Source organism: Cyprinus carpio, chromosome A11, assembly GCF_018340385.1.
Source record: "Cyprinus carpio isolate SPL01 chromosome A11, ASM1834038v1, whole genome shotgun sequence".
NCBI lineage: Eukaryota > Metazoa > Chordata > Actinopteri > Cypriniformes > Cyprinidae > Cyprinus > Cyprinus carpio.
Window position 1 is genome coordinate 25,924,331 of NC_056582.1, and position 24,322 is coordinate 25,948,652.

The 24,322-nt window shown below is 42.2% G+C and overlaps 1 protein-coding gene across 1 annotated transcript in view; it reads left to right on the forward strand.

The window, feature by feature from the left end:
* Positions 1 to 2,205: 2,205 nt before the first annotated feature.
* Positions 2,206 to 24,322, forward strand: part of LOC109097232 (filamin A-interacting protein 1-like) — a 52,508-nt gene continuing 30,391 nt past the window's right edge. Inside the window, exon 1 of the mRNA XM_042766923.1 lies at positions 2,206 to 2,304. The gene's annotated coding sequence lies outside the window, so the exon portion shown is untranslated. The remainder of the gene's footprint in view (positions 2,305 to 24,322) is intronic.

A 24,322-nucleotide genomic window follows, 5' to 3' on the forward strand; every position in this document is an offset into this window, starting at 1 on the left:
TGTGATCTGGGGTCAGGGATGCAGGGAATGTGCTGGAGCTGGTTATCTTTAGTACCCTCTGCTCAGTGTGTTCTGAACATCAGCAGCAGCCTGAGCTCTGCACTTCTCCCAGCCGTTCAAAATATTAACTTCAATTCCCCAAGACATTTGAACTAGTATCTGACCCTGGAGCACAAAACTAGTCATAAGGGTCAGTTTTTTGAAATTGAGATTTATGCATCATCTGAAAGCTGAATAAATAATCTCTCCATTGATGTACGGTTTGTTAGGAGGACAATATTTGTCTGAGATACAACTATTTGAAAATCTGGGAACCTGAGGGAGCAAAAAAAAAAAATCTAAATATTGAGGAAAAATCATCTTTAAAGTTGTTCAAATGAAGTTCTTAGCAATGGGCATATTACTAATCAAAAATTAAGTTTTGATATATTTACGGTAGGAAATTTACTAAATATCTTCATGGAACATGATCTTTACTTAATATCCTAATGATTTTCTCATAAAAGAGAAATGTATAATTGTGACTCATACAATGTATTGTTGTCTATTGCTACAAATATACCTGTGATACTGATGACTGCTTCTGTGCTGCAGGGACACAGATATGAATAACTGAATGACACATAATTAAAATTATTAATATAAATGACACAGTAATAATAATATATTGTATTACTATATTTTCTAATAAAATATAAATAGTATTATTATATCTATAATTATAAAAATGTCCACCTGAGAATAAGAATAACATGATTATAGTTTAGTTTTCTTCGTCTTCTTCTTATAAAGATGTCCACCTGAGATTTTAACGTAATATTTCAGTAATTTTATTAGACATAATTAATATTGTTTATAAGAATGACAAAACAACAACAGCAATAATAATAAAAGTCATTCATTTTATTTTATATTATTGTATTTATTATTATTATAACTCTAATTATAACAGTCAGCATGAGTTTTTAACCTAATATTACAATCATTTAATGACACAATATAATAACAATTATTATAGATGTTATTTTCCTAATATAATAAGAAAAATAAACTCCAATTATAAAAATAATAAATAATATATTTGTACAGCTATGTTTCTTCCAGTTTTAGATTTTATTAGTTATTACAATAAAAAAAAAAAAAAGAAAAATCAGATCACAATCTTTTGGAAACCCGTCTGAGAAACTTTACAGCAAGGTGTTTTGTGTTGTTCTTTGAGTAATTTCACTGAGCTTGTTTCAGGTTCATCTGTGACTGGCTGACAGATTACCATGTGACTGTGGTGATGATGTCATTTCCTGTGGGCCCTCAGTGGCTCCATCAATGTCATCTCATGGTTGGCTCCTTGAGAAGGACGACAGGTGTGATTGAGAGCAGCGTATTGATGGAGTATAGATTGTAAATGATTTTTAACTTGGATTTTTTATGGTTTTTTTTTGTGCTATTGTCAAGTGACAGCTGTGTGTTTTATGAGGCCTGTGAACAAACACACAACACAGAAACACACAGCTGACAGTAGAATGTTCTTTCAGTGCTATCTGCTCTTTACTAGCGTTCTCATTTATTTATTTATGTTTCATTCATGGAATGTTTTTTTTTCTCTGAAATTTCTGAAATGTTCAATTACAGTTTTTTAATTTTTGCTACATGTTTTGGAATGTTCAGAAAACATTCAAAAGTAACATTTCCATAATGTTTGCAAAATGATACAATGAAACATTTGCATATAACAGAGAAAATGTTTAACTCTCTCTCTCTCTCTCTCTCTCTCTCTCTATCTCTCGCTCTCTAACACACCCACACCAACACACCACAACACACACACACACAACACACACACACACACACACACACACACACACACACACACACACACACTCTCCCCCCCCCCCCCACACACACACTCACACACACACACTCTGACACTTCTTTCTCTAGATTGCAGCTCTGGACATACATGAGGTGCATCCTGGGTCTCTTCTGAGCACTGATTGTGTGTGTGTGTGTGTGTGTGTGTGTGTGTGTGTGTGTGTGTGTGTGTGTGTGTGTGTTATATTTAGCAGTAGCTCTGATATCTGCTGTCTCTCCTCCCACTGCAGCCCCCACCGTCTCTCTCTCTCTATCTCTCTCTCTCTGTCTCTCTCTCTCTCTCTCTCTCTCTCTCTCTGTATCTCTCTCTGTCTCTCTCTCTCTCTCTCTCTGTCGCTCTGTCTGTCACTCGCTCTGAATCTCTGAATGTGACTGGATCACAGCAGCAGACGCTCAGGAGGAGAAGAGAAGCGGCGTGAGATCAGAGGAGTTGAGGTGAGACGCTTCACATGCTGCGGTGTGTGTGTGTGTGTGTGTTCTGCATGAATGGACGCGTGTTTTTGAAGGTAACACGCTGCAGACGGTGAGGTGTCTCTGTCTCTGAGGTCATGATGAAGGACGGTGTAGCTGCTGATTATCACATCTGTGAGGTGATGTGTCAGCTGCAGAAATGTATTGAAATAATTCTGGTTAATTATCAATATCAAGCTATAATACTTACTAGACTGAAACTATAATAGTATCTCAATGATGCTAAAATAACTGGGCCTTCGTCACATTGAGCTGAATAATGTCTTCTGGAGAGCTGCTTTACAGCTCAATTTGTTTTAAATTTGATACATTTTGCATCATCTGTTATTTTCTAATGACTTGTTTATTGTCTGGTTTACAGTTTTTTCAGCTGCTCACACACAGAATCTTAACTTGTCACACAGTTTCTGAAAGCTGTCACTCAAACAGCAGAAGCACACACCAAATCTACAAAACCACACACTAATCATCAGACTATGACTCGGTTTTCAATTTCATAAAACACTTTCTGCAAAACACAACACACAATTCTCTCTGTAACACACACACATCTAACAGGAATTAATATTATGGCAAAGCTGTTTGCAGATGTTTGCTTTTGAGATGTGTTTGTGATATTTTGAATGCAGCGCTTCGTTTTGATAGAGATGAGAGGCATTTTGTGTTTAGTGTGCAATTCTTGGAATTGTGTGTAAAGCGTATTGTTATTGAGGCAAAGTTTTGAAAAGCAGCTGAAAACACTGTAAGCTGCTTTCTAGAAACAGTGCTGTTATTGTCGAGTGTGTAATGTGCGTCGTGGTTTTGTTGTGGATTCTGCTTCTTCTTCTTCTGCACATGGACTGAAGCTCATGCTCAGATCCAGGGCTCTGGTTGTGGTTCGTGGTTTTGGTTGTGTGTTCTGGTGTGTGGTGTGGTGGGGTGAGGGACAGACGAGACACTGATACGCTCTGGCCGAGATCCCGTCATTCTCACCATGTGCTCTGAGATCCACAAACAAGCTCAAACTCACTAAATGTGCTTCCAGAGCCACCGCATACATTCACACCAGTAACTCAATTACATAATATTTCACTTACTTTAATAAAGTAATTAAATAGTTACACTACGTATTACATTTTAGATAGAGTAACTTGTAATCTGTAAATCTATTAAACATTTATAAAGTAAACTTCACAGCACTGATGGACACGAATCTGCAGTGAAAACACCTGAAACTCATCTGAGCGGTGTGTAATCTGAAGTTGACAGGGGGGACGAGCGTTCGTAATTCTAACTGACAAGTCCAGACACACGGTCTGTCAGCGACTTCAGACCTTCTTGGCTGTGAGAAGCTGAGCAGATCTGAGGGACGACCAGAGTGTTTTTTGTGGTTTATTATTGGTCTGATCAGCTCATGTGTTCAGTTTCTTCTCCGGTGTTTAAACAGCCTCATCTCGTCCAGATAAAGGTTTTTTTTGAGAGAGGAGCAGGAAAACAGATGCTTCTGGGAGGATCAATAAGGCCTTCTATATGCTGTTTCTGTGACCCTCGTGAATGTGAAACAAAGCATTAGCAGAAGTTATGGTCATGGTTAGGCTTTTAACATTAAAGGTGGTCCATAAGTCTGAGAAAGACTTTAATTAATGTGAGATTCAAACTTAATATAAACCTGGAAAGTTTTGTTAAAAATCTTGATATAAAAAAAATTAAAAAAAAAAAAAGCATCATAAATCTTTCATTTGGGCTAATATTTATAATCACTGACTAATCAAAATGTAAGTAATGAGAGTGATCCATGTGACTTTTTTGTACCAGGGACAAGTCAGATTGTAGTTTACAGGATGCTCTTTTAATTTTCAGGTTTAGTTCTTGTAGAGTCCAGTTATTTTGTTTTATTTTACTTTTATTTTAGAGTCACAAGTTAGACGTGTATTTATGGTAATAATGTAGCTATTTAAATATATCTATATAATTAATTTTTTTTCATATTTTCTGCTGTCATGTTAAATTTTAGTTAAGTTGTTGTGTGTGGGTGTGTGTTGTGTGTGGGTGTGTGTGGGTGTGTGTGTGTGTGTGTGTGCACTAAATATTGATATTACTAATATTGAAAATAAAATGTATATATTATATTTATATATCACAGAGTAAGGGACTGTTAGGTTAGGTGTTAGGTTTAGTAGAATAAGGTTTGACATATATTGGCAAAAGTTTCTAACAGTCCGTAGTTGTATGTTGTGTGAACCCATCAAAAAAATAAAGTGTTAGGAACGATATTAAGCAGACAGTTAATACTCTAATGACTGCTTAGTTGCCAGGTAGTTGCAAAGTTTACTTACTGTAAGTAGAATAAACTTCAAAAAACAATAAAGGTGTTTACCATGTGTTAAACAACAACACACTACATTAAAAACATTTGCCTTTGAAACTCGGCTGAAATAAAAACAAGTGTATTTTTTACAAACAATATTTTATTATATTTTCAGTTTAAAACATATATTATTTTAGTTTTAATGATAATAACCCTGGTTCCAGTGGTGCTGAAAAACACTTGAGACATTTGCACATTTATGATCCATTTCAACTTTCACTGACCTTATAAATGTGTATTAAATTAGAAAAAAAAAAAAAAAACACAAAGTATGAACTTTCTTTTTTTGGTGGTATGAGGACGTTTGGACCTGGTCTGTGTCGGATCCACGTCATTGATTGGCTGTGGATTGTGAAACGCGTGGGTCCAGATGGGGTTTTAATCGCAGCTAAAGCGTCCTCTGGTTAGTGTGATTGGACAGGACTGGGGGAAGCGGAGCAGATGTCGTTAATTAGCCATTTTGGGACACCTTCAAAGCTGGATTTAACAACAAAACAACGGTCAAACACGGCCTACAATAACACAGATTCTGTAATTCTCTGGCGAGGATAAATCCTGGTGCTTTACACAAAAAAAAACTCCTGCAGCTTCAGACGAACAACCTACAATCACAGCAGTTCATTCTCATGATCTGTGCAAACATTCCGTACAAACAATCTGAGCACTCTTAAATTAAGATTACGGGTGTCCTTAAAAATTACAGATACTGGACGATTGAATGCTGCTGTATTATGATGGTGATATTTAATCACATAATCAGGATTGGTTCTGGGGAGTGGATATCCAGGGCTTTCATTATCCCAGTGTCTTAAATGTCTGTATCAGAATACACTAAAAAAAATAAATGTTGAAAAGTTAACATTCACTTCTTAAATATAAAGGTTCTAAAAATGGTGTTTTGCATAGAAAGAACCATTTTTAGTTCCAAAAAAAAAAAGAACCTGTTTTCATGTGAACAGGTCGTGACAGCCCTAAATTTAAAAGATACAGTACTTTAAGGGTACTAACATGTGACATATGAAGTCTGTTTTTTTTTTTTTAAAAACTGTATTAAAATTAAAGTGACTTTATGTTAAAAAGAAAGCAAACAAATCATTCTCCCAGTGGGGTCAGGAATAAAAATAAAACCCCAAGGTTTTTCCACCACTCTGAATTGCGAGTTAATCAACTAGTAAAATGTTATCTTGATTTAAGGACTTTGTTAGAGGCCTTGTGTTGGAAAATCAATTACCAAAAAAAATAATGAGGGAAAGGAGGATTTTAAAATTTTTGCCAGGTGAATTGGATAATAAAAAACTTGATGGGGGGACAAATTTATGGGTCAGAGTAGGCTTTAAAAAAAACCTTCACAATCCATTTTAAAAGTCTGCAAAAGTCTTTTGGCATTTGCATAGTAAACAACCCTAGACAATGCATAGCAAAAAAAAACACCTAGGCAACCACCCCCAAAAAGCTTTTTAAAAAACTTGGGGCTCTTATTAAGACTTTACAACCTAAATTCTTGAAAAACTTTCAAGGACTTCAGATCTTTGAAAGCTAATTAAATCTGCTTTAAAATAATTCTCACACCAACATGAGAAATGAGAAACCATGTTTTGGGTGGTTGCTTGGGTGTGTTGTTTTGACAATTTTATCTAGTTTCATAATGTTTCATACTGATACGGTAAAGCTGCTTTGACAGAATCTGTATTGTTAAAAGAACTATATAAATAAAGGTGACTTGACAAGTTTCACTTGATGTACTGAAAGAACTAAAAATTAAAAACTACATAGATGTATTGAAACAAAAACAAATAAAATGACAAAAGCACACAGCAAAATGACAAAATAACAATTTTAACTGAAATGAAAATGGAAAATAATAAAAAATCTAATTCAAATGTAAACTATAACAGTATCTCTTGTGTCTCTTGTGTTTTAAGCTGCTCTAATCTGGATTGTGAGAGAGGTATCTATGGTAATGGGGGTTTGGTTTGTTGTCCGCCAACAGCAGACGTGTTAGTCTGATGTTGGTCTGTTGTTGGTCTGTTGTTGGTCTGTTGTTGGTCTGATGTTGGTCTGATGTTGGTCTGATGTTGGTCTGTTGTTGGTCTGATGTTGGTCTGTTGTTGGTCTGATGTTGGTCTGATGTTGGTCGTGTCTGGTCAGATGTTGGTCTGATGTTGGTCTGATGTTGGTCTGATGTTGGTCTGATGTTGTTGGTCTGATGTTGGTCTGATGTTGGTCTGATGTTAGTCTGAGTCTGATGTTGGTCTGATGTTGGTCTGTTGTTGGTCTGATGTTGGTCTGATGTTGGTCTGATGTTGGTCTGATGTTAGTCTGATGTTGGTCTGATGTTGGTCTGATGTTGGTCTGAGGTTGGTCTGTTGTTGGTCTGATGTTAGTCTGTTGTCTATTCCCGGATGTTGGTCTGTTGTTGGTCTGATGTTGGTCTGATGTTGGTCTGATGTTGGTCTGTTGTTGGTCCATGTTGCACACACATCTAACAGGAATTAATATTATGGCAAAGGTGTTTGCAAATGTTTGCTTTTGAGATGTGTTTGTGATATTTTGAATGCAGCGCTTCGTTTTGATAGAGATGAGAGGCATTTTGTGTTTAGTGTGCAATTCTTGGAATTGTGTGTAAAGTTATTAAAAAAAGAGGCAAAGTTTTGAAAAGCAGCTGAAAACACTGTAAGCTGCTTTCTAGAAACAGTGCTGTTATTGTCGAGTGTGTAATGTGCGTCGTGGTTTTGTTGTGGATTCTGCTTCTTCTTCTTCTGCACATGGACTGAAGCTCATGCTCAGATCCAGGGCTCTGGTTTCAAGCTTTCACCGGTGTGTGTCTGGTGTGTGGTGTGTGTGAGGGACAGATGAGACACTGATACGCTCTGGCCGAGATCCCGTCATTCTCACCATGTGCTCTGAGATCCACAAACAAGCTCAAACTCACTAAATGTGCTTCCAGAGCCACCGCATACATTTGATCTGGAGTAACTCAATTACATAATATTTCACTTACTTTAATAAAGTAATTAAATAGTTACACTACGTATTACATTTTAGATAGAGTAACTTGTAATCTGTAATCTATTACATTTCTAAAGTAACCTTCCCAGCACTGATGGACACGATCTGCAGTGAACACCTGAACTCATCTGAGCGGTGTTTAATCTGAAGTGACAGACGAGCGTTCGTAATCTACTGAAGTCCAGACACACGGTCTGTCAGCGATCAGACCTTCTGCTGTGAGAAGCTGAGCAGATCTGAGACCAGAAGCGTGTTTGAGGTGGATTATCAGTGATCTGATCAGCTCATGTGTTCAGTTTCTTCTCCGGTGTTTAACAGCCTCATCTCGTCCAGATGAAGGAGTTTTTGAGAGAGGAGCAGGAACAGATGCTTCTGGAGGATCAATAAGGCCTTCTATATGCTGTTTCTGTGACCCACTGACTGTGAAAACAAGCATTAGCAGAAGTTATGGTCATGGTTAGGCTTTTAACATTAAAGGTGGTCCATAAGTCTGAGAAGACTTTATTAATGTGAGATTCAAACTTAATATAAACCTGGAAAGTTTTTGTTAAAAATCTTGATATAAAAAAATTAAAAAGCATCATAAATCTTTCATTTGTGCTATATTTATAATCACTGACTAATCAAATGTAAGTAAATGAGAGTGATCATGTGACTTTTTGTACAGACAGTCAGATTGTAGTTTAAGATGCTCTTTTAATTTTCAGGTTTAGTTCTTGTAGATCCAGTTATTTTGTTTTATTTTATTTTATTTTAGAGTCACAATTAGACTGTATTTATGTAATAATGTAGCTATTTAATATATCTATATAATTAATTTTATTTTCATATTTTCTGCTGTCATGTTAATTTTAGTTAAGTTGTGTGTGTGTGTGTGTGTGTGTGTGTGTGTGTGTGTGTGTGTGTGTGTGTGTGTGTGTGTGTGCACTAAATATTGATATACTAATATTGAAATAAAATGTATATATATATTTATATATCACAGAGTAGACTGTTAGGTTAGGTTTAGGTTTAGTAGAATAAGTTGACATATATTTGCAAAGTTTCTCACAGTCAGTATGTTGTATGTTGTGGACCCATCAAAATAAAGTGTTAGGAGATATTAAGCAGACAGTCTAATACTCTAATGACTGCTAGTTGACATGTAGTTGCAAAGTTACTTACTGTAAGTAGAATAAACTCAAAATAAAGTGTTACCATGTGTTAACTACATTAAACATTTGCCTTTGAAACTAGCTGAAATAAAAAGTGTATTTTTTAAAAAATATTTTATTATATTTCAGTTAACATATATATTTTAGTTTTAATGATAATAACCCTGGTTCCAGTGGTGCTGAAAACACTGAGACATTTGCACATTTTATGATCCATTTCAACTTTCACTGACTTATAATGTGTATTAAATTAGAAAAACACAAAGTATGAACTTTCTTTTTTGTGGTATGAGACGTTTGGACTGGTCTGTGTCGGATCCACGTCATGATGGCTGGATTGTGAAACGCGTGTCAGATGGAGTTTTATCGCAGCTAAAGCGTCCTCTGGTTAGTGTGATTGACAGGACTGGGGAAGCGGAGCAGATGTCGTTAATTAGCATTTGGACACCTTCAAGCTGGATTAAACACGTCAAACACGGCCTAATAACACAGATTCTGTAATCTCTGAGGATAAATCCTGGTGCTTTACACAAACTCCTGCAGCTTCAGACGAACACCTCCATCACAGCAGTTCATCTCATGATCTGTGCACATTCCTGTACAAACATCTGAGCACTCTTAAATTAAGATTACGGGTGTCTTAATATACAGATACTGACGATAATGCTGATATATGATGGTGATATTTAATCACATAATCAGGATTGGTTCTGGGGAGTGGATATCCAGGGCTTCATTATCCCAGTGTCATTAATGTCTGTATCAGAATACACTAAAAATAAATGTTGAAAAGTTACATTCACTCTTAAATATAAAGGTTCTAAAATGGTGTTTTTGCATAGAAGAACCATTTTTAGTTCCAAAAAGAACCTTTCAGTGAACAGTGTCGTGACAGCCCTAATTAAGATACAGTACTAAGAAGCACCATGTGACATATGAAGTCTGTTTTTTTTTTTTTAAAAACTGTATTAAAATAAAGTGACTTTATGATTAAAAGAAGAACAAATATCTCCCAGTGGGGTCAGAATAATAAACCAGTTTTCACTCTGAATTGAGTTTAATCAATAGTAAATGTATCTTGATTTAAGGATTTTTAGAGGCTTGTGTTGGAAATCAATACAAAAATAATGAGGAAGAGATTAATTTTTGCAGTGAATTGATAATAAACTGATGGACAATTATGGTCAGAGTAGAGCTTTTACAAACCTTCACTAATCCTATTTAAAGTCTGCAAGTCTTTTGCATTTGCATAGCAACACCCTAGCAACTGCATAGCAACACCCTAGCAACCACCCCAAAGCTTTTTAAAACTGCTTCTTACTTAGACTTACACCTAAATCTTGAAACTTCAAGACTTCAGATTTTGAGCTATTAAATCTGCTTTAAATATTTCTCACACCAACATGAGAAATGAGAAACCATGTTTTGGGTGGTTGCTTGGGTGTTGTTTTGACAATTTTATCTAGTTTCATAATGTTTCATACTGATACGGTAAAGCTGCTTTGACAGAATCTGTATTGTTAAAAGAACTATATAAATAAAGGTGACTTGACAAGTTTCACTTGATGTACTGAAAGAACTAAAAATTAAAAAACTACATAGATGTATTGAAACCAAAACAAATAAAATGGACAAAAGCACACAGCAAAATGACAAAATAACATTTTAACTGAAATGAAAATGGAAAATAATAAAAAATCTAATTCAAATGTAAACTATAACAGTATCTCTTGTGTCTCTTGTGTTTTAAGCTGCTCTAATCTGGATATTGTGAGAGGGTATCTATGGTAATGGGGGTTTGGTTTGGTTGTCCCGTCAACAGCAGACGTGTTAGTCTGATGTTGGTCTGATGTTGGTCTGTTGTTGTCACGGTGTCTGTTCTGTGTCTCCCTGGGTGGCCACTAGAGGTCTCACTTCCCCTTATCGTCACTCCACTTTAGAACTGCATTTCCCATAGTCTTGTCTGTTTCATCACTGCTCATTGCACTCAGCTGTCCGTGGTTATCAATCATTGCACTCAGCCAATTCCCCGTTAGCATTGTCATTTTCCTTGTGTATAAATACCCCGGTTGTTCTGTCATTGTCACGGAGTCCTTGTTTGAATGTCACCCTGGTTTGTCGTGGTTCTCGGTTGTTGTGTAATGTTTCTTGTTTCTGGACTGCTTACCTGGATTGTGACCTTTGCCTGGCTGACCATGAGATTTGGATTATCCTAATAAAACATACTGCAATTGGATCTACCTGTTTGTGTGCGTGTCGTGACAGAAGGACTCCGTCATGCCTAGATCCAGCGGTGTGGGATTTCGAATCGGTTCCCCAGCCACCATGGAGGAACGGAGGGGGAGATTCCGGAACTTAACCACCCTTCGTCAAAGGGGGAGTGAGGTGGGTGGCCTGGCGCAATTGTTTTGGACCATGGCGGTCGGGATGGGTTATAACGATGCAGCACTGAAGGTCTTTTTTAACTACTGTCTGGATGACCCTTTACCTCAATGGGAGATGAAGGGGCTGGAGATCCTAGACTTTTGGGGGTTTACCCATTACCTATGCCATCGTGCTCAATGGGATACTTCGACCACACCTGTGTCTCCAGAGAAGATGGCCGCCAGTTCAGCACCACAGCACAAGATGGCCGCCAGCCCAGCGCCACAGCACGAGATGACCACCAGCCCAGCACCACTGCACAGGAGGGTCGAATCTACACCTGTGTTGGCAGACAAGATGGTTGACTCAACGCCTGAGTCTTCCGTCAAGGAGCCACCGGCACGTCATCATAGAGGCCGCAGGAGGAGGAGACAGGCGTCAGCCGTTCCTCAAAGCCCGGAGGACGTTCCCGAGCAGGCCGCTGCCGTCCAGGAGGACGTTCCCGAGCAGCCGGCCGCTGCCCGTCCAGGTGGAGGTGTCCAAGGTTCCCGAGGCGGTGCCCGATGCCGAGGACGTTCCCGAGGCGGTGCCCGATGCCGAGCCCGAGGCGGTTCCCGATGCAATGCCCGAGGCCGAGAAGGTGGCCGAGACAGAAGCGGTTCCCGATGCTATGCACGAGGCCGAGGCGGTGCCCGAGGCGGTGCCCGATGCCGAGGCGGTGCCCGATGCCGAGGCGGTCCCCGATGCCAGGGCGGTGCCCGAGGCGGTCCCCGATGCCAGGGCGGTGCCCGAGGCGGTGCCCGATGCCGAGGCGGTGCCCGATGCCGAGGCGGTGCCCGATGTAATGCCCGAGACCGAGGCTGTTTCCGATACCGAGGCGGTGCCCAATGCCGAGGCGGTGCCCGATGCCGAGGCGGTGCCCGAGGCGGTTCCCGATGCAATGTCCGATGCCGAGGCGGTGCCCGATGCCGAGGCGGTGCCCGTTGCCGAGGCGGTCCCCGATGCCGAGGCGGTGCCCGAGGTGGTTCCCGATGCAATGTCCGATGCCGAGGCGGTGCCCGATGCCGAGGCGGTGCCCGATGCCGAGGCGGTGCCCGATGCCGAGGCGGTGCCCGATGCCGAGGCGGTCCCCGATGCCGAGCCGAGGCGGTGCCCGAGGCGGTCCCCGATGCCGAGGCGGTGCCCGAGGCGGTTCCCGATGCAATGTCCGAGGCCGAGGCGGTGCCCGGTGCCGAGGCGGTGCCCGATGCCGATGCGGTGCCCGATGCCGAGGCGGTTCCCGATGCGGTGCCCGATGCCGAGGCGGTGCCCGATGTGGTTGCCGAGGCGGTGCCCGATGCCAAGGCGGTGCCCGATGCGGTGGCCGAGGCGGTGCCCGATGCCGAGGCGGTGCCCGATGTGGTGGCCGATGCCGAGGCGGTGCCCGATGCGGTGCCCGATGCCGAGGCGGTGCCCGATGCGGTGGCCGATGCCGAGGCGGTGCCCGATGCGGTGGCCGAGGCGGTGCCCGATGCCGAGGCGGTCCCCGATGCAATGTCCGATGCCGAGGCGGTGCCCGTTGCCGAGGCGGTGCCCGAGGCGGTGCCCGATGCCGAGGCGGTGCCCGAGGCGGTGCCCGATGCCGAGGCGGTCCCCGATGCCGAGGCGGTCCCCGATGCTGAGGCGGTGCCCGAGGCGGTCCCCAATGCCGAGGCGGTTCCCGATGCAATGTCCGATGCCGAGGCGGTGCCCGATGCCGAGGCGGTGCCCGATGCGGTGGCCGAGGCGGTGCCCGATGCCGAGGCGGTGCCCGAGGCGGTTCCCGATGCAATGTCCGATGCCGAGGCGGTGCCCGATGCCGAGGCGGTGCCCGATGCCGAGGCGGTGCCCGATGCGGTGGCCGAGGCGGTTCCCGATGCAATGTCCGATGCCGAGGCGGTGCCCGAGGCGGTGCCCGTTGCCGAGGCGGTGCCCGTTGCCGAGGCGGTGCCCGTTGCCGAGGCGGTGCCCGATGCGGTGCCAGAGACGGTGCCAGAGACGGTTCCCGATGTAATGCCCGAGACCGAGGCTGTTCTGGAGGTCGAGGCGGTGCCCAATGTTGTTCCCGATGCCGAGGCGGTGCCCGATGTTGTTTCCGATACCGAGGCTGTGCCCGATGCCGAGGCTGTGCCCGATGCCGAGGCGGTGACCGATGCTGTTCCGCAGGTCGAGGCGGTGCCCGAGGCTGTGCCCGATGCCGAGGCGGTGACCGATGCTGTTCCGGAGGCCGAGGCGGTGCCCGATGCGCAGGCCGAGGTCGTTCCCGAGGCGGTGTCCTTGTCCAATGCCGTTCCCGAGGCCGTTCCCGAGGCGGTGCCCGATGCCGAGACCATTCCCGAGGCGGTGCCCGATGCCGAGGTTGTTCCCGAGGCGGTGTCCTTGTCCGATGCCGTTCCTGAGGCCATTCCCGAGGCGGTGCCCGATGCCGAGGTCGTTCCCGAGGCGGTGTCCTTGTCCGATGCCATTCCCGAGGCGGTGCCCGATGCCGAGGTCGTTCCCGAGGCGGGGTCCTTGTCCAACGCCGTTCCTGAGGCCATTCCTGAGGCCGTTCCTGAGACCGTTCCCGAGGCGGTGTCCTTGTCCGATGCCGTTCCTGAGGGCATTCCCGAGGCGGTGCCCGATGCCGAGGTCGTTCCCGAGGCGGGGTCCTTGTCCAATGCCGTTCCTGAGGCCATTCCTGAGGCCGTTCCTGAGACCGTTCCTGAGGCGGTGCCCGATGCCGAGGTCGTTCCCGAGGCGGTGTCCTTGTCCGATGTCGAGCCCGAGGCTGTTCCCGAGGCGGAGCCCGAGGCCGTTCCCGAGGCGGTGTCCTTGTCCAATGCCGTTCCTGAGACCGTTCCCGAGGCGGTGCCCGATGCCGAGGCCGTTCCCGAGGCGGGGTCCTTGTCCAATGCCGTTCCTGAGGCCATTCCTGAGGCCGTTCCTGAGACCGTTCCCGAGGCGGTGCCCGATGCCGAGGTCGTTCCCGAGGCGGTGTCCTTGTCCGATGCCGTTCCTGAGGCCATTCCCGAGGCGGTGCCCGATGCTGTTCAGGAGGCCGATGCGGGGCCCGAGATGGTTCCGGAGGCGATACCCGTGTCCAAGGCCGTTCCCGAGGCGGTGCCCTTGTCTGAGGCTGTTCCCGATGCCGTTCCCAATGCCGTGACCTGGCCATCGCCACAGCCTGCTCCTTACTGGCTCCCCGATTGGCAGGTTCCGTTCGGGCCACTCAAATGGCGAATTCCTCCCTGGCCGTCTGCACAACGAGAATGGACTGATCCACCGTGGCCACCTGAACTGCCTGGCCCCTCGTGGTCCCCTGAACTTTCGGGTCCACCATGGCCCCCTGATCTGACCGAGCCACCTGGGCTACCAGGGGAGCCATCGCTGCCGGTCCCAGTTCCCCTACACGGGCCTGGCCCGCCATCCCTCCCCCTGTTCTGCCTCCACCAGTCCACCTCCTTCCTGGTCTCTTTGTTTTTTTTGGTTATTTTGTTCTGAGGAGCATCTGGAAGCTGCTCCTTAGAGGGGGGGTAGTGTCACGGTGTCTGTTCTGTGTCTCCCTGGGTGGCCGCTAGAGGTCTCACTTCCCCTTATCGTCACTCCACTTTAGAACTGCATTTCCCATAGTCTTGTCTGTTTCATCACTGCTCATTGCACTCAGCTGTCCGTGGTTATCAATCATTGCACTCAGCCAATTCCCCGTTAGCATTGTCATTTCCTTGTGTATAAATACCCCGGTTGTTCTGTCATTGTCACGGAGTCCTTGTTGAATGTCACCCTGGTTTGTCGTGGTTCTCGGTTGTTGTGTATGTTTCTTGTTTCTGGACTGCTTACCTGGATTGTGACCTTTGCCTGGCTGACCATGAGATTTGGATTATCCTAATAAAACATACTGCAATTGGATCTACCTGTTTGTGTGCGTGTCGTGACAGTTGTTGGTCTGTTGTTGGTCTGATGTTGGTCTGATGTTGGTCTGTTGTTGGTCTGATGTTGGTCTGTTGTTGGTCTGATGTTGGTCTGATGTTGGTCTGTTGTTGGTCAGATGTTGGTCTGATGTTGGTCTGATGTTGGTCTGTTGTTGGTCTGATGTTGGTCTGATGTTGGTCTGATGTTAGTCTGATGTTGGTCTGATGTTGGTCTGATGTTGGTCTGTTGTTGGTCTGTTGTTGGTCTGATGTTAGTCTGTTGTTGGTCTGATGTTGGTCTGATGTTGGTCTGATGTTGGTCTGATGTTGGTCTGATGTTGGTCTGTTGTTGGTCTGTTGTTGGTCTGATGTTAGTCTGTTGTTGGTCTGATGTTGGTCTGTTGTTGGTCAGATGTTGGTCTGATGTTGGTCTGATGTTGGTCTGTTGTTGGTCTGATGTTGGTCTGATGTTGGTCTGATGTTGGTCTGATGTTGGTCTGTTGTTGGTCTGATGTTGGTCTGATGTTGGTCTGAGGTTGGTCTGTTGTTGGTCTGATGTTAGTCTGTTGTTGGTCTGATGTTGGTCTGATGTTGGTCTGATGTTGGTCTGTTGTTGGTCTGTTGTTGGTCAGATGTTGGTCTGTTGTTGGTCTGATGTTGGTCAGATGTTGGTCGGTTGTTGGTTTGATGTTGGTCTGTTGTTGGTTTGATGTTGGTCTGTTGTTGGTCAGATGTTGGTCTGTTGTTGGTCAGATGTTGGTCTGATGTTGGTCTGATGTTAGTCTGTTGTTGGTCTGATGTTGGTCTGATGTTAGTCTGTTGTTGGTCTGATGTTGGTCTGATGTTGGTCTGATGTTAGTCTGATGTTGGTCTGTTGTTGGTCAGATGTTGGTCTGTTGTTGGTCTGATGTTGGTCAGATGTTGGTCGGTTGTTGGTTTGATGTTGGTCTGTTGTTGGTTTGATGTTGGTCTGTTGTTGGTCAGATGTTGGTCTGTTGTTGGTCAGATGTTGGTCTGTTGTTGGTCTCATGTTAGCCTAATGTTGGTCTGATGTTTGGTCTGTTGTTGGTCTGATGTTGGTCTGATGTTTGGTCTGTTGTTAGTCTGATGTTGGTCTGAGGTTGGTCTGTTGTTGGTCTGATGTTGGTCTGATGTTTGGTCTGTTGTTGGTCTGAGGTTGGTCTGTTGTTGGTCTGATGTTAGCCTAATGTTGGTCTGATGTTGGTCTGATGTTTGGTCTGTTGTTGGTCTGATGTTGGTCTGATGTTAGTCTGATGTTGGTCTGTTGTTGGTCAGATGTTGGTCAGATGTTGGTCTGTTGTTGGTCTGATGTTGGTCTGATGTTGGTCTGATGTTAGTCTGATGTTGGTCTGTTGTTGGTCAGATGTTGGTCTGTTGTTGGTCTGATGTTGGTCAGATGTTGGTCGGTTGTTGGTTTGATGTTGGTCTGTTGTTGGTTTGATGTTGGTCTGTTGTTGGTCAGATGTTGGTCTGTTGTTGGTCAGATGTTGGTCTGTTGTTGGTCAGATGTTGGTCGGTTGTTGGTCAGATGTTGGTCGGTTGTTGGTTTGATGTTGGTCTGATGTTGGTCTGATGTTGGTCAGATGTTGGTCTGTTGTTGGTCAGATGTTGGTCGGTTGTTGGTCAGATGTTGGTCGGTTGTTGGTTTGATGTTGGTCTGATGTTGGTCTGATGTTGGTCTGTTGTTGGTCAGATGTTGGTCTGTTGTTGGTCAGATGTTGGTCTGTTGTTGGTCAGATGTTGGTCGGTTGTTGGTTTTGATGTTGGTCTGATGTTGGTCTGATGTTGGTCTGTTGTTGGTCAGATGTTGGTCTGTTGTTGGTCAGATGTTGGTCTGTTGTTGGTCAGATGTTGGTCTGTTGTTGGTCAGATGTTAGTTTGATGTTGGTCAGGGAATCAGGAAACCCTCCGGTCAGTTGCGCTCCGTTTTAGATCAGGGATCAGTTTCCAGCGCTCTGGGAAAAAGACTTTATTTATAGTGGTCATTGGAGCAAACGCTCGTCGAACATCTCGCACATTGATTAGCTGAGGCTTATTCTGGATAATGGGATTTATGCAGCATGTGTTCTGTTCTTCTTACCACTGGTTTTCTGGGGAACTAGAGATGAAACATCTGACCGATCACAAAATCTGAGCACAGTTTAAGAACTATAACAACAGTTAACTATAACTATAATGATATAGATAACTATAACAATAACTATATGTAAGTTACTATATGTAACATTAAGTATAGTGATAATGTTCACGATAAATGTAATATTAACAATAACTGTAATAACAACTAGCAATAACCATAACATCAACTGTAATGATAACTATATAATAACTAAATTGAAACTATAATGATTACTTTAATAAACTATAACATTAACTGTATTGTGACATTTACATTTATGCATTTAACAGAAGCTTTTATCCAAAGCGGCCATTCAGGCTAACATTTTTTACCTAACGTGTTCCCTGAGAATCAAACCCACAACCTTTTGCGCTGCTAACGCAATGCTCTACCACTGAGCCACAGGAATTGTTAATAACTGTAACTGTGACAATAACTATAACTATAATGATAGCTGTGGCAATAACTTTAATGATAACTATAATGATAAATATAATGGTAACTATAACTGTAATGATAATTGTAGCTTAGTATAAAAGTAACTATATCGTATAGTCTTGAGGATAAAGAGTTAATTGTAATAATTTCAGCATGAAATGCATTAGCTGTGTGTGTGTGCATTGATGTGATGTGTTTTGAGCGTGTGTGTGCGCACGCAGTGCTCATTGTGTCATCTGCATATATTAATTAATGCGTATCATTCTCCTGCTGCTGAAGTATCTGTGGTTCTGTCCACTTCCAGAATAAAAATTTCCTGATAATTTACTCACCCCCATGTCATCCAAGATGTTTATGTCTTTCTTTCTTCAGTCGCAAACTTTAAATGCTCGAGCTCCTTAAAGTCGGAGGATTCTGATTGGCTGTCAATGTTTTTATCATTCATCAGCTGGAAAAATAAATTCTGAAACTGATTCTAATGATATTTTCCCTTTTGTTTTTATCATAATTTAATTTAAGAACTAGTTTAATCTTATTGTCTCAGTGTGAACGGGCCTTAAAACAGAAATTATATCAGCCAGGATTTTTATAGTTACATAACACTGATTTAACAATGCAGTGTTTTTATGAGATGATCACATGATATGATACTACTCTTCAAATAGTTTGATTATATGCTGCATACTGTTGCAGATGTAGTGTACAGTATGCAGTGCACTAGTGTCTCGTGTCATCGTGTACAGTCCTCATTGTTCCAGCACTTTCTGAATGAAATGCTAAACGCTTGAGATTGATTTGCGTCTGGATCAATACACAGCAGACGGAGCTGATCAATGAGGAGACGCACATCAGCACAGAGGAACTAGGAGGATCACTGCTGGGGTGCGTTTACTTCTGCTGCGATCCCTTCATGACCTATTGATCAGACGCAGACTGAGTTACAGATCGAGTTACACGTGAGCTAGTCAAAGGAGAAATCCACCATCTGCATCGCTTCTAAAGGAATATATGTGTGATTATACAAGTAAAGCAAATCCACTCGAACAGATCATTTGTAGCAGTGACAGTGTAAAATAGCCAATAAGATTCTTTCAGAATAAGCCATATTCAAATATGAAGTAGGCATTTTATTTGTATTTCTAAAATACAACAGTTTCATATATTAACATATATACTGTATTCTTCATATTCTGCTCCAGTTCACCATGTTTCTCACTATGAAGAGCTGGCATGCTGTGAACTAACTGTAAGTGTATCAGTGCCATGATTAAAATGATGAGTATTTGGTTTTTGGTCATGTTGCCCAACCGTAAGCAGAAGTTAATGGAAAGTGTAGCGGTAACACTTGATAGCTTCAGTGGTGCAGGTGTTCATCTCTCCGTGTTCAGACAGATGATCAGGTCTGCTAAAGTTAGTGCTGTGAAAGACACAATCAATCAGGATGCTGCCGTGTTGAACAGCCGAAACTCATCCAGCATATGGATGTCATGTTTGTGCACGCGCTCCATATGTCCGGTTTGCCGTGTAGCCGGTATTTTGTGCGTCTCACACCCTTTGCTCGGTGCGGGGGTATCGGGTGACCCTAATTTTAGCCGCGAGGCTGCAGGCCGATCATACGCACTGAAGACAGACTCAGAGCATCACAAATAAGGGCAGATTCACATGCGTGGGTTTATTCCGTCTGAAACTGAAATATTGCTGTAGGGGTTTTGTGTTGTTGTAATTTTAGTTCCACTCTCATTGCACCTGCTCATTCAGACATGCATTAATTAACAAAGCTCTTGCATTAATTACTGGCATTAATTAGTGAATCTCAGACGGTAATTAATCACAGACAGAAGCTCATATCAGACTCATTCAGAGCTCCAGAAACATGTTGAAGCTGTTTATGATCTGATGAAGCACAATGAGAAGAAAACCGATGTGAAAGATGATCCAGAGAGATGATATTCTCATTGTTTACAGATGAATGTACACACACACACACACACACACACACACACACACACACTGAACACTAGTTCACTACTGAACACCGTACAGTATTTACTGTTCATTGCCTGCTCATTTAAAAACTATTGTATCTTGAACAATATGCAATGATATGTGTTTCAGTCGCTTTTGTCACATGAGCTCATCACTTCAGTTATCATCGCTGAAATAATAAAAAGTAATGCCATTTTCTGTATAAATGAAGCAAACTCTGATTCATCGCACAGGAAATGGTCTGTGCAGTGCATTGTGGGATACTGTATCTCATGCATTATGTTCTGGATGTTTGTGGCACATTTTGATCATGCTGTCTGTGCTCACTGTGAACTGCACACTGTACATTCTTAAAATGATCTTTCAAAGTTGTAAGCAAAGATTATTGAATGTTTTACAAGAAAATACTATTTCAGTTTCTCTACTTCAAAATGTCACATTTAAAGGGGTCATGAACTGCCTTTTTATTTTGTACTGTTCTCTGAAGTACATTTACAATCTTATCAAGATTTTTTTTTACATCAAAAAGCATCATAATTTAGATATAATAGGCTATTTTCTGCCCCCCCCCCCCACCTCATCAGACAGCTCTGATTGGATAGACTTGGAGGATCATAGACCCTGAAGTAAACGCCCACTGCTGTGATTGGCTAATAGTGGTGTATATTTGACAGCAACATTTCTCACAGATTCAATATAAGCTGTTTTTAGACTAACACTGAGTTCTGAAACTTACAGGATGTTTTTTATAGTATTTTGAACTCTTATATGTCAAAAGATCAGGGGAATTTTGGTCTCTCAGTTCATGACCCCTTAAATACAACACATTACATGCCGTTTCTGTGTAAATTATTTGTGAAATTTACTACAGATTTGCTAAGTGACATTGTAAATTTAACAGCATTTTTTTTTTATTATGAATTTTACTGATGTGCCAATCTGAAATTTGTTAGCTACCTTTTTCAAAGCTTTCCTCCTTAGTGTTAAGAAACGGGTTGTGTTAATTGTAAGACATTTTAAACAGACACACACACACACACACACACACACACACACACACACACACACACACTCAGTGATCAGAAGATGGCAGCAGTGAGTCAAACTCCTCTAACACTGATGGGTCAGCATCACATCTGTGAGTGTGTGAGAGAGAATGTGTGTGTGTGTGTGTGTGTGTGTGTGTGTGTGTGATGATGGCGTTTGCTGATCCGAGCTCCGGCGTGTCGTAGTTCAGCAGATGAATGTCAGTCTCGTTTGAGGAATGAGCAGAATCCGGGTCAGTACTGAGGTGCCACATTTCTCAGATACGTGATGAAGACCAGCAGAACCAAACAAACCCAGACAGACAGACAGAGCTCACCTGAGTGTCACACACATGCTGTTATTGTCATTCCAAACACAGTCTTTTAATAATCACATCCTTCCTGGTATATTCTGGCTGTCATTTATCTTCAGAAGTATTCATCAACAACATTTGAGAAGCACCACACACACACAGAGAGAGAGAGAGAGAGAGACAGAGAGAGAGAGAGAGAGAGAGAGAGAGAGAGAGAGAGAGATCTCCTGCATGTTTCTGAATGATGTCATTATAAATTAATCTAAATCTGCAGAACCACTTCTATTTGAGCTCTATTTTAAATATATGAAGGACCAATTCACCCAAAAATAAACATTAGCTGAAAATGTATATCAGTGTCTCATCAATGGATGCTCTGCAGTGAATGGGTGCCGTCAGAATGAGAGTCCAAACAGCTGATAAAAACATCACAATAATCCACAAGTAATCCACAGCACTCCAGTCCATCAGTTAACATCTGGAGATCTGCACATCCAGCATTAAGATGTTTTTAACTCAAATACATAGAGTCTATAATCCATAATAACACTTCCTCCAGTGAAAAAGTGTTCTGGTGTGAATCAGGAGAGAAATCTGCACAGATCAAGCAGCGTTTAAACAGCTCTAAACTAATATGTGTCTGGATTTTGATGTGAGAGACAACAGGAGATGCACTTTTTCACTGGAGGAAGTGTTATTATGGATTATGGACTCTATGTATTTGAGTTATAAACGTCTTAATGCTGGATGTGTTTCATCTTTTGTCTTCTCCAGATGTTCACTGATGGACTGGAGTGCTGTGGATTACTTGTGGATTATTGTGATGTTTTTATCAGCTGTTTGGACTCTCATTCTGACGGCACCCATTCACTGCAGAGCATCCATTGCTGAGACACTGATGCAGTGCTACATTTCTACAAACCTGATGAAGAAACAAACTCATCCTGATCTCAGATGAACTGAGCGTGAGCACATTTACATCTATTTTGGGTGAACTATTCCTTTAACTATTGCTGAATTAATTTTTATAACTTTTCAAAAGTCATTCATATAATTTGTTGTAAATGAAGTCAGATGTGCGTGCTGCTCGCTCAGTTGTTGTTGTGTTAATGAGAAACTCTCGTGCTTCGACTCAATTGTCAAACCTAAATGAAACGTTTCACAAACATTGCAGTGGGTCTGCTTTGGTTGATATAATGATGTCTCTTCTCAACTAAAGTACAGCTTCTCAACCTCGTAGAGTTTTTTGTAATCCAAATATGTAAACAGCACGTCATATCTTGATTACTTTATTTGTTTTATCTCCGCTGTGGTTTCTAGAACATTTTAAATGTACTCAGACGTAAGATTGTGAGGATGTCTGCTGGTTTGTGTATGAGGTCAGTCCATCTCAACGGCTCCAAAAATGGTAAAGTCCTGATGTTTTTAGGTGGCACCTACAGTAAGTATAGTTTGAGAGTATTCCAACTTTGAGACATTTCTTTATTTTTTATCTTAAATGCTTTAAAATTCCCCTCATTTGGGGTTGATTATCTCTGATGTGGGAGCAGATAGGAGCCTGAAATGATCACAGATATACAGCCCACTTTCTGTGAGAAATACACAGATGTAATAAAAGCATAAGAAATACTAAAAATGAACAGTCATTTACATTAATTATGTTTTTGAATGACATATAACAGCTTATAGGGGCCAGTGACCACCAGGGGGCCTCACCAAACTTCCACGCTGGACTTCTTATTCTAATCTTATTCTCGGTCTAATCTTTAAAATTAATTATTTTTAAAATACATTCATATTTTTTCTTTTATAATTTTAATTAATGTTATATCTGCATTTAAATAAAGTAAAATAAAATAAAAAGAACTGGTGGTTTTGCAATGCAAATACATAGAAGTAATGACTCACAAAAAAAAGCTCAAGCAGCCTGCATGAAGAAGACCTGACGCTGTGTGATCGTTTGTTTGGTGGAAATGTGTGTGTTTTGTGTGTGTGTTTGTTTAGAGTGAGGCTACAAGTGTGTGTTGTTGATCTGATGTACATTTAGAATGAGAAACTAAAAGAAGAGAGAGAAATGTGTGTGAACTGATTTACTCCCACAAACCTCTGAACAAAACACCTCATATGCAGTTACACAACTGAACACACACACACACACACACACACACACACACACACACACACACACACACACACACACACACACACACACACACACACGCACGCACACACACAGCCTGAGGGCCGGACGCCATTCGCAAACTTTTGTTCTCAGTCTTTTGTGAGACTGACACACACACACACACAACCTCTCCTGCTTGACATCAGCCTGCTGGAATGTGTGTGTGTGTGTGTGTTTGAGGAAGAGGTGTAGTGTGTGTTTAGTCACACCTGTGTTCTCACCTTCTGACCCATGTGTAGTGTGTGTGTGTGTGTGTGTGTGTGTGTGCAGCGATGATGTCATCTGATCTGAGACCAGCTCGTGTTTGACCTCTGACCCACAGTTCAGTTCCTCCGCCTGAATGACAGAGATCCTAAAAAGAGAACATAAACTCTCTTGCTTCGTTGGAAGATACAGGGAAAATGAGAATTTGGCTGGAAAACTTACATTTATTTACATTTACATTTAGCAGACGCTTTTATCCAAAGCAACTTACAAATGCGGACCACAGGAGCAATCAAAGATAGAAACAGATAGAAACAGAATAGAGAGTGCGAGTGTTAGAGGGTGAAGCGTGTATTTTTAATAAATAAATAATTAATAAATAGAGAGTGCTTGAAGATCAAACACAGATGGAAGATTTATTTGAAACATTAAAAGTGTCTGCTAAAGGAATAAATGTACGTGAAATATAAAACTGAAACAGAAGTAGCATCAGATGTTTTCTTCTGTAATGTGACATACGTCAGGGTTTAACATTATCATTAAAGAATATCTGTAGGGCGGGGCTTGGTTCTGTGCATCATTGTTGATTGGATGCTGAGATGTGGGCGTGGCATATGCAGATGAGTGTGCTTAAGACACTAAATGATTGGGGAAATCCTGCATACGTCACCAGAGAGAAGATCCAGTTAGGACATGATCAAACATTACCACATCAAATTTTAGAAAATATATCGAGTTTTCTTTTAACACTTTTTTTTTTTATTAGTAGAATTTTACTAGATTAATACAATTATTTCTAACACTCATATACTCAATCAATTTAAGATCACACAAAAACAAAATCCAGAAGAATATTATCAGTGCTATCATTATTAATATACTTTCTCGTTCTACTACTGGCAAGGGGTTTTGAG